The following is a 10,945-nucleotide window of genomic DNA, read 5'->3' as shown; positions in this document are numbered from 1 at the left end:
TAATGTCGAATCTTCCGAAATCAAAATAAAAACTCTAACCACTTAAGCTATCTTTCACTCTATCAAATTTTGTTTACACCTGTAAACACAAATTTTAAATCTGAAAACTATAGATTCAAAACAAATGCAACAAAGTGTTAATTTATTAATTTGATAATTTCTGGGTACAATTTCTAATTTGCTCCTCTGATTCGATCTTTACTTTGACTTTGACGTAATTCACAACTTGACTTGATTCTTGAACGAGGGCCGTCAAGGCTTGTTCTTGATCAAAAATTTAATTTGATGCAGAACTTTGACTTATGTTGATGTAGACTTTGACTTGTTCTTGTTTGAGGGCCGACAGGCTTGATCTCGATCAATGAATATTTGATGTAGAGGTTGAACTGGTGTCCTTGATGATCTGAATTCCTTCTTTCCTTCGTGTTGAGGGCCGTCGAGGCTTGATCTCTTCCACGGGTGATCTTCTAGAGTAGAACGGCACGTCGAATGCTTGTTGTTCTTCTTCTAGGCTTTGAGATGTTTTCTCTAAAATGGTTTAGAGTATTTGATGAGAGGTTTTATCTGGAGAGAGGTTTAGAGTGTTTGAGTAGATTCTTTGAAAAGGTTTTGAATATTTGAGAGGCTTTCTCTGTATTTTGATCTCCTTGTTTACTCTAGGTTTTTTCCCTCTAGGATTTCCTCCTCCTTTTCTCTCTGTAGGTTTTTCTCTCTGTTTGATTTCCTCCCTCTCAAATGAATTAGAGAGTCTCTATTTATAGAGTAAGACACTCTAGGCTTAGGGTTTAATGTACAATGGAGGTGGGCCTGCTTGGTTATTATAACCCATTTTTAATGAGTTTTAACTATGAAATAAACAATTTAATTTAAATAACTAAAATGGGCCAATTTAATTTATTCACCCAATTTAAATAATTTTAATTAATAGTCAAATTAGCATCAAGTCAATAAAATGACTTTTGACCCATATAATATCCAATGTGGCACTTATATAAAATTTTCGTGCCTACAAATTGCCCCCTTCGAGATCGGTCACGGACACGATTTGGAGTGTTTGATCGTGATCGGGCTGGAAATCTTGTTTTGTAAACAAACTCAGCTAATTTTAGTCAGCCAAATTTGCTTAACTACTTGCATTGTCGTACATTTGAAAAGCATATTGCCCCTTAGTTGATTAATCCATGATTGTATGAAATCTATCATGAATTCATGATTAACCACACCTAAATATATAGCATCTCACGTCCAGTAACAATGCTACTTCAATTTCTTTCATTTTTTTTTTTCTTTTTTTTTTTTTTATTTTTTATTTTTTTATTTTTTTTTTTTTATTTATGTATGAGATATACTTGATGGCCTTGCTGAAGATAGACTTGAAAGTGAAATAGCTACTAAGCACGGAATGCTCAACAACTTTAAGAGATTTTGTTGGAGATAAGTCTGATTAACTCCTTGTTTATCTTCTTAGCCCTTCTCTTAGATATCCATTCTCCTTCATGGCTATAAATACCAACCAAGATGACGAGAACATTCATCCCAACATGGACGCACAGATCGAGAAAGCCACTTTGGAGCCTTGTAGAGCAGGTTGCCTTCCATGAAGGGAGCCGTAATTGAGGACACTTGACTTACGCCGCGAAGGGAGCTCTGCTACTCAAAGATTACGAATCGACACCCGCCATGTAGCCATAGAAGAGCACCACAATCTTGACATCAGCATGGAGAAGCCGTCACGCCACACTATCTACTTTGACGCCGTGTAGGAGTTGCTAAGCCATGCCACACCACAACTTATTTAATGCCACACCGCAACACCACAACAACTTATTTGATGCCACGTTGCAACACCACAACGACTTATTTGATGCTACGCCGCAACACCGCGCCAAGAAGATGAAGAGCCAACATTGAAAGTCAGCGAGCGATGACTTTTTTTTTTTTTTTTTTTTTTTTTTTTTTTTTCAGGTTTGTACGTGATCTTTCTTTGTTCCTAGGAGAGCCGAAAGTCATCATCCTTCTGTCTTGGGGTCATCATCCATCTAAAGGTGAAAAGTTCTACACCAAGCTGAAGTCCTGTACATCATGCTTTAAGCCTCGAAGAAGCAGCCACGCCACACCACACGATGACCTACTGCCCTGCCGAGTTTGGTCACGCTTTCATTGATGCCCCCTTATGGTCTCTTACAAAAGATGACCTTGTAGAGTAGCCTCGGTTCAAACCTTGAGTCCTTGACATAATGAGTTGTACAACCTTGACATTATGGAGTCATGTTACTCACGTATTCGAGAAGCCTCACAAATCGAACCTCGGCACCTTGGAGCTGTACAACCTCGACCATCTTCGGCACCTTGAAGCTATACAACCTCGACATCATGGAGTTGCGTACATCTTACTCACTAGCCGGCCATGCAAAATGAAGTTTATGTTCAGCCACTATTCTCAATGAACCAGATAACATTTGCATATTCTAACCGTACAGATTGCAACTTTGTGTGTTTGTCAACCATGATCAAAGCTGCTCCAAGAATTATGCCGCTGCGATGTTACGCTACCTGCTTCTGTCGTTTACTTTTTTTTCTTTTTTATTTTGAAAATGATGATCATCATCATTACCACGTGACTACCTTTTCTTTTCTTTTTTTTTTTTTTTTTTTTTTTTTTTTTTTTCTTTTTTTTTTATTATTATTATTATTATTATTATTATTATTTTTTATTATTATTATTATGTATACATGAAATGAAATCATTGGTACTTAACTTGGAGGCTACCTTTTTTTTTTTTATTTTTTTTTTTTATAAATAAACTTGGAGGCTACCTCAATGTTACCTTTTTTTTTTTTTTGTGCAGATCTTTGGTGCTTTGGCAGCCTTTTCATGATCTTCGAAATTTGTCGGTTAATTTATTGGTGCTTAGCAGCTTTCTCCAATCTTCGTGTGTTTTTAGTTGATCTCCGGTGCTTGGAAGCTTTCTTCGAATCTCAAGGGCTTTGGTGGACTGGTGCTTGGTAACTTTTTCCGATCTTCGTGTTCAACACTTTGGGTTGATGATCTCTCTTGCTTGAAGCTTTCTCCAGATCTCAAATTTGTTGTGGACCGGCGCTTGATAGCTTTCTCCGATCTTCAAGGACTTTGGTGGGCCATTATTGGTGCTTGGAAGCTTTCTCCAATCAATGTCCATGTTCGACAATTTACGAATCTCCAGTGCTAGCAGCTTTCTCTGGATCTTCCAATAAATTTGGTGAAGTATTGGTGCTTGAAAGCTTTCTCCAATCTTCAAATGACATCATTCGACTTTGTGAGAACAAATTGAAACTTGCCCCCAATCGTGCAATTTTCTTTTTCTTTTTTTTTTTCATGGCTGCCCTTGTAATACCCCGTATTTTCATACGTATTTTCCTAATTAATTAATTAAGGATTATTTTATAAAAAGGGTATTTTAGTAAATTTATTATTTGGAGCCAAAATAATATTTAAATTTTGGCGCCAAAAGCATTTTGAAAACTAATCATTATTTTGGATAAGATTTATTATCCATTTATCTTATTTTAAAAACCGGATTATTTACATATTTCGGATATTTTAATTTAAGAAAAATAATATTTTATAAATTAATTATTATGGCCGAAAATTCCCATTTATTTAGCTAGGAAATTTGGATTTTCTATGTATAGAAAATATGATTTTCTTAGTTAATTATTGGTGAATAATTGGTATTTTAATTAATTAATTATTTATTTAATTATTCTATATTATTTACACAATTATTTTTATTCCTTAAACCGAGCAAAATCTTCCTAAATACTAGTAACGGAATATCCTATTTTCCTTAATTCTAATTCTCCATCTTTTTAGTATCCAATCATCATATTCTCTTGCCTTTTGTTCCTCTTGATTATTCCCCAAGTAATTCTAATTTCCTTATTATTTTTCATGACATACATACCTTCCATATTCAAGTATACACAATCACCTTAATATCCAAACTTTCCTTAATTCTTTATTCACTTCTCCAAGTAATCTCTTAAACCCTAATTACCATAATTCTTCCTACATTTTCCTACCATAATTCATGCTCATACTAGCCTATAAATACCCCTTCATACCTCTAACATTCTTCACACCAATTCTCTTCTTTTCTTCTCCTTAATTTTACACAAATCATCCCGTTTATCTTTGAAGCCAATTTTCGGGCATTTCTGGTCAGTTTTTGGGGTATTGACGTTTCACAGAAGATTGTTCCTCTCGAAAAATCCTTGAGGTTAGGCTCAAGAATCACCCAATTCGGAGTTATATCGAAGGAGTTATAGCCCCTGCAAGTTCTGCCTATTCTTTCCAACGCAAATCCAATACTTCTCTCTTTCTTGTTTTCTTATCTTTTCTTCTTCTCTTCTCTTATTCAATTATTATTATTATTATGGGGGATTTATAAAAAAATTATTATGAGTATTTTTAATTATATAAAATCATATTTTAATGATGTTTATGAGAAATTAATTAAAAGGTTCATGTACATATAGTTGGGGGTTTTTAATTATTTGTTAACCTTATATTGATTAAGGTTATATTTATTTGTAGGGTGTGTTCTATCAAGATTCTTGAGGTTCTTTTGGTGTGTTTGCTAAGCAAGGATCAAGGTACGTTAGGTGGCTAGATACCTTTGAAAGTGATTGGTTTGAATAACATGTTTTATATGATTTGATTGATGATTGAATTAAATTGATTTAATTGTGATTTTGAAATAAATTATGTTTGGAGGTATTGATAAAAGTATTTTGAATGATTGATTTTTAAATCATGTTTTGAATGGTTTGATCGAATTACTTATCATGTTTAAAGGAATTGAATTGAAAAGTTTATTGAATTAAATAAAAGGTTTTTTTCAAGGAAGAGTTATTGATTTTGAAAAGTATTAATATGAGATTTTATTCTCAAGTATTTATTTAAAAGGTTTTGATTTTTAAAATATGTGGAAGGAGTTTGAATTATATTGGAATTATTCGATATTAAAAGGATTTATTATTGAACCATTGAAATATTATTATTAATGCTTTATAAGCATGTTGGTAATCCCACTATGCGGATTTGGTTTATTGATAAGACTATGGACTTTGTATGACCTAGTCTTTCCTCAAGAATAGCCTTGTAATATAAGGAGACTAGCTTGGGGGGTGTGCACACTTGGGTGAGGAATTGAATTTAAAGAAATTGGTTCAAAAAGGAATTGGATTTTTAAAGGAATTGGTTAACCAATTATTTTACATGTTGAATCATTGGAATTGGTTTTGAATCATGAGTTTTGGAATTATTGGATTATTTATTGGAAATTGGTTTTAGAACATGTTTGCGAATAAATTGAGTTTACATTATCCAGCACTTATCGTACTTAGCATATTTTGCTAATCCGTATTTCCTATTTGTTTTGGTTCGCCCTGTTTACCGTAATGGTAAGCAGTGTTGACTATTTTCAAGTGGAGTCATGAATGAGCATATGGGAGTCCCGGGATTTGCTTCACCTAGTTTAGGAATGTTGGTCTTGTGTTTATTTTGAGTACTCATAACAAGGTTACTATTTTTATAAGTATTAATAAAAGAAAGTTGAGTTTCCGCTGCAAAGTATTGGTTTATTTTAGTAAGTTTGAGTAGCCTTGCGTAATCACGCGGCGATAACACGCCCAAGTCTATCTCTACGGTATAATTATACGTATTATACTAGTATTTCCGTAGAGGGAGATTTGGGGGTGTTACAGCCCTTGAATAGTTTTTTATGTATCCAAGATGCCTACGTACCAATAAGTAACTAAAATTTACTTTTTGGATCAAGCCGAACGTAGTTCAATTTTTGTGATTTTTTTTGTTTTATTTTGTTTTTTTTTTGTTTTGTTTTGTTTGTTTGTTATGCAGTTTAGGCTCTTGCTTAGGAGCTTTGAGGACCGCCTTTTCATCTTTACCCCCTTTGGATGTTGATGATAGTTTAATCAGATTCGTCTTCACGATTGGCTATCGTAAACTCCATCTCATGAGCTCGAGTCGCCAAGTCCTGGAATGTTTTGGGTTTGATTCCTTGCAAAATGTAAGCAAGATCCCAATTCATGCCTTGGATGTACATCTCGACTGCCGAAGTTTCGAACAAATGATCTTTGCATTGAAGGCTTAATTCTCGCCATCGATTGATGTAGTCGACGACTGGTTCATCTTCCAACTGGTTGGTTTGTGTCAACTCAGTCATGCTAACAACGCGTCGAGTGCTGAAGAAGCGATCGAGGAACATTTCTTCCATTTGCTCCCAACTGTCGATGGATTTTCGAGGTAGATCTGTGTACCAATCGAAAGCAACACACTTGAGAGAGCGAACAAATTGCTTTACAAGCAAATCTCCAGAGGTCCCAGCATTATTGCATGTCTCTATGAAATGCGCAATATGTTGCTTGGGGTTGCCTGTCCCATTGAATTGCTGAAATTTCGGAGGTTGATAGCCGCTTGGCATTCTCATTTTGTCAATCCTCTTGGTGTAAGGTTTGCTGTAGCGACCATCTTTGTCGACGTCTCTACCGAGCTGTTGCTTGATAGCATTGGCTATCATCTCTTGGATTGCTTGGAAGCTGAACGGATCACCAAGGGGCTTTTCACTTTTTGAACTAAGCTTTGTCTTTGTGCTAAGCTCCGCTCCGCTGCTATCACATTCGCTTTCTTCGATTGGGCGCTTCTCGAGTCTTCTTTCGAGTGCAGCAATTTGTTCACTTTGGAGTTTGATTAGCGCATCTTTTTCCTCGCTGTCTTTGAGAAGTTTCTCAAGAAGCAGTTTCATGTTTGCTAACTCCTCCTTGATGGTGTTTGCTTCGATCGCCATGACATTAACAATAACGTCATCTTGTGCATCGTCCTCCGTCTTCATTTCTTCTATGTGGTGAAGGTGCTTCGTCGATTCAATTGGTGGAGAAAGAGATGAGAGGTAGAAATGGTCCCACCGAGCGTGCCAAATTTGTAAACACAAATTTTAAATCTGAAAACTATAGATTCAAAACAAATGCAACAAAGTGTTAATTTATTAATTTGATAATTTCTGGGTACAATTTCTAATTTGCTCCTCTGATTCGATCTTTACTTTGACTTTGACGTAATTCACAACTTGACTTGATTCTTGAACGAAGGCCGTCGAGGCTTGTTCTTGATCAAAAATTTAATTTGATGCAGAACTTTGACTTATGTTGATGTAGACTTTGACTTGTTCTTGATTGAGGGCCGACAGGCTTGATCTCGATCAATGAATATTTGATGTAGAGGTTGAACTGGTGTCCTTGATGATCTGAATTCCTTCTTTCCTTCGTGTTGAGGGCCGTCGAGGCTTGATCTCTTCCACGGGTGATCTTCTAGAGTAGAACGGCACGTCGAATGCTTGTTGTTCTTCTTCTAGGCTTTGAGATGTTTTCTCTAAAATGGTTTAGAGTATTTGATGAGAGGTTTTATCTGGAGAGAGGTTTAGAGTGTTTGAGTGGATTCTTTGAAAAGGTTTTGAATATTTGAGAGGCTTTCTCTGTATTTTGATCTCCTTGTTTACTCTAGGTTTTTTCCCTCTAGGATTTCCTCCTCTTTTTCTCTCTGTAGGTTTTTCTCTCTGTTTGATTTCCTCCCTCTCAAATGAGTTAGAGAGTCTCTATTTATAGAGTAAGACACTCTAGGCTTAGGGTTTAATGTACAATGGAGGTGGGCCTGCTTGGTTATTATAACCCATTTTTAATGAGTTTTAACTATGAAATAAACAATTTAATTAAAATAACTAAAATGGGCCAATTTAATTTATTCACCCAATTTAAATAATTTTAATTAATAGTCAAATTAGCATCAAGTCAATAAATTGACTTTTGACCCATATAATATCCAATGTGGCACTTATATAAAATTTTCGTGCCTACAACACCAAAACCATTAACTTTGTAAAATTACTCCATACTTGCAAACTCAAATTAATGGAGATTTTATACCATTAATGGAATCATTAGAAGATAATTCTATCATTCAATGGAGTACAACAAATCACCCTTTGTGGGACCATGGTTGACAAGGGCTTTAATATTAATTTAATCCATGGTGTCTTGAGATATTTTTCTCTCTCTTCTTCCAATCTACGCTTCCCATATTTTTAAATTTTATTATTCTTCCTAACTTCCATGGTGTTCTACTGTTCTTGGGTTCTTCTTCATTCCCTTTGTTTTCTGCAAAATGTATCCTCATTTTACCCACTTTTCTCACTCTATTCATCAAAAAATTTCATGGGTAATTTCTCAAATCCTTAATGATTAACCTCTTTGCATTATATGTTATTGCACCGATTTTTAATTTTTTTTTTTTTTTTTTTTTTTTTGGTTGAATTGATTTATTTGATGTTATTGTTCCAGGTTGCTACAAATTATGGTATGTTATGCTTCATCTTTCTCTTTTTGTACGAACATTTCATGATGTTGAAGATGATATGATGTTTATTTTGTTGTGGTTTTGATGTTCTCTTGAATGGTTTTATTGCTAGTTTCTTGAATGTTATTATATTTTTAATTTGGTTTTGAATTTAAATTATACTATCATCGTGACTATTATCGTGACTATTAATTACACTATCAACGCGACTTTTAATTTCGTACATAAGGAGAATATCTGGTTACAGATATAAATTATACCATCATCGCGAGATATGTGACTGTTAATTACACTATCAACGTGACTATTAATTTCGTGCGAGATTATTTTATGGATTTTAGTTATATTTTTCTGGGTTAGATGCAGGAATAATGCTGTTTGTTCCCTTGATTTTGTTATCTGATTTATATATATTAAATAATGTTATTGATGGGTTTGTTTTCTTAAAATATATTTATTGATTGATTTCCTCTTGTTGTCTTTGTTTCTGCTGTGGTTTTGTACCATGCTATCAGTTTTTCATTATATTTTTGTCTTGGAAACAATGATAATTTGCTTTATCCTACAAGTGGGTTATGCAAGTTGCTTCTATTGCCCCGAGTTGGGTATTTTGCAGCTAATTACCCTCATTAAACATAATTATAATATTTCCTTTGAGCTTTGTCATACCATTCTATGGCTATCTATGTAATTTGTATCTGTTTATTTTGTAATTTCAACGAAGTCATGTGATTGATATGTTGCAAGCGGTGTGTCGTGAATGGGACATTTTAGCATTACTTAACTAATTGAGGAAGAAGTGTCCAAATGCTATTTGGTTTGCATTATGATTGAAGCTCTTACAATGTGTTTGGTTAGCAGTTGTGGAGGTGGAGGGAAAGGGAGGGGAGGAAAAATGAGAAAAGAGAAAGGGAGGTGCACGTGTGTGTGTGGTCGGAGGTGTTGGGTGGGGGGGGGGGGTTAAGTGGACTATCGTCTTCCTTCAAACTCTTTCCAATAGTGAAGGGATTGGGCTTTTAAAAGGGAAAAGGAAATGAATCTCTCATTCTCTCCAATTCCATTCCCCTCTCTTCTTCTATGTCGTATCCAATAAAGGTAAAATGAGTAACTCATTTTGTCAACCCACATTTTTCTCTATATAACCTTTTTACCCAAGCATAGCGACGGTATAGCAGCTTTAAACACTTGTAAATGAAAGAGGTTGCTGTGGAAGAATGTCATCAAGCTCAAATATGGTTTACTAAGGGTAGGATGGTAAAGCTACAAAATATTTGGAAATTCCTTTTTCAGAAGCTTGCAAGTATTTAAGGTCATCAGTTTCTGGGTAAATATAAGTTTAGGGGTTTTGTTTTAGCATAATATTTGATATGGTGGACCGGTGATTCATCTTTAAAATCCAAAGTGGCCTTAGTTTAACATCTTTCTTCCAAAGACGAAATTTGGGTTACATAATGAGATGTATTGGTGTGGGGTGATAGAGAAAGTTGGGTTATTCAAAGTGCTCATATATTAAATTATACTTTCTGTAAGGAGCTCTAGTATACAAACAATTTTGTTCGTAGAGCCATTGTATATTTGTCTGTGTTGCATTCGTTCATTATGTCAGTGACAACAATATCTTAAAATCATTGAGAGGGCATGGCCATCTGCCTGTTTTGGCCAACAGGTAGCTTTGTACCTTGGAAGTACTGTTTCATACATCATATTTCCAATATCCCACGTTTCCACTAGCAATGTGATCTGTGTTGGATAGTGGTCCAGTTTGCATACATCATATTTCCCAAGAATATGCTTTGTAGGCATTGACATATTCTGAATTAGATGTTTGGCATCTTTCCTGCTATGGAACTATGGGATTTTTCAGCAGTTTCAGTGTGATGTCCCAGAGACAACCATGTGGTTAAGCCATAGGTAAAGCAAAATGGCTCTTCTTGGCGCAAGGAATTTTTTTTGTTGAGGCTCACCCCTAAGAGACCCCAGGATAGTGCAGCTCATACACATTAAATTATTCCTCACAACACAATTCCATAGCAGTTTTTCCTCCTGCTTGTCTAACCTTCCTAAATTTGTCCATTATAAATAATTAGCAAACCAAGGTTACCTGACAATACTGGAATCAAGTAAAATTTATGTCTTCCCTTACTGTTTTTACTGGCTCTCATATGGTCCATAGTTTCTAATCCATGAGTCTGATGCATTACATATAAAAAAAATTAAATATGAACTGGGGAACAACATTCTAGGAGTCTTAATTGGTACAAATGAATGATGGCTTAGTGCTCTTTCTTAAATGAAAAGAAGCTTGTTTGGGTTTTGAACCAAACTTTAGCTGCTGCTGGAATGGCAGTTTATTTCCCATATTTTCCCTTTATTTCTGTAGCTTTTTCATGACAACTGTTACATGTTATCTGTAGATGCAATATCTTTGATACAATTTTTTCTTCTCTGCTCTTTGGCTCATTATTTTTCTTTTTTAAGAACTCCGGCTGCTATGATTCTTGTTGCACTTTCCTAGTATGAAACTTCTTTATTAAA

This window comes from Chenopodium album, chromosome 27 (genome assembly GCF_948465745.1).
Source record: "Chenopodium album chromosome 27, dcCheAlbu1.1, whole genome shotgun sequence".
In the NCBI taxonomy this organism is placed as follows: Eukaryota; Viridiplantae; Streptophyta; class Magnoliopsida; order Caryophyllales; family Amaranthaceae; genus Chenopodium; species Chenopodium album.
The sequence above is the reverse complement of the archived record's forward strand: the minus strand, read 5'-3'. Positions refer to the sequence as shown.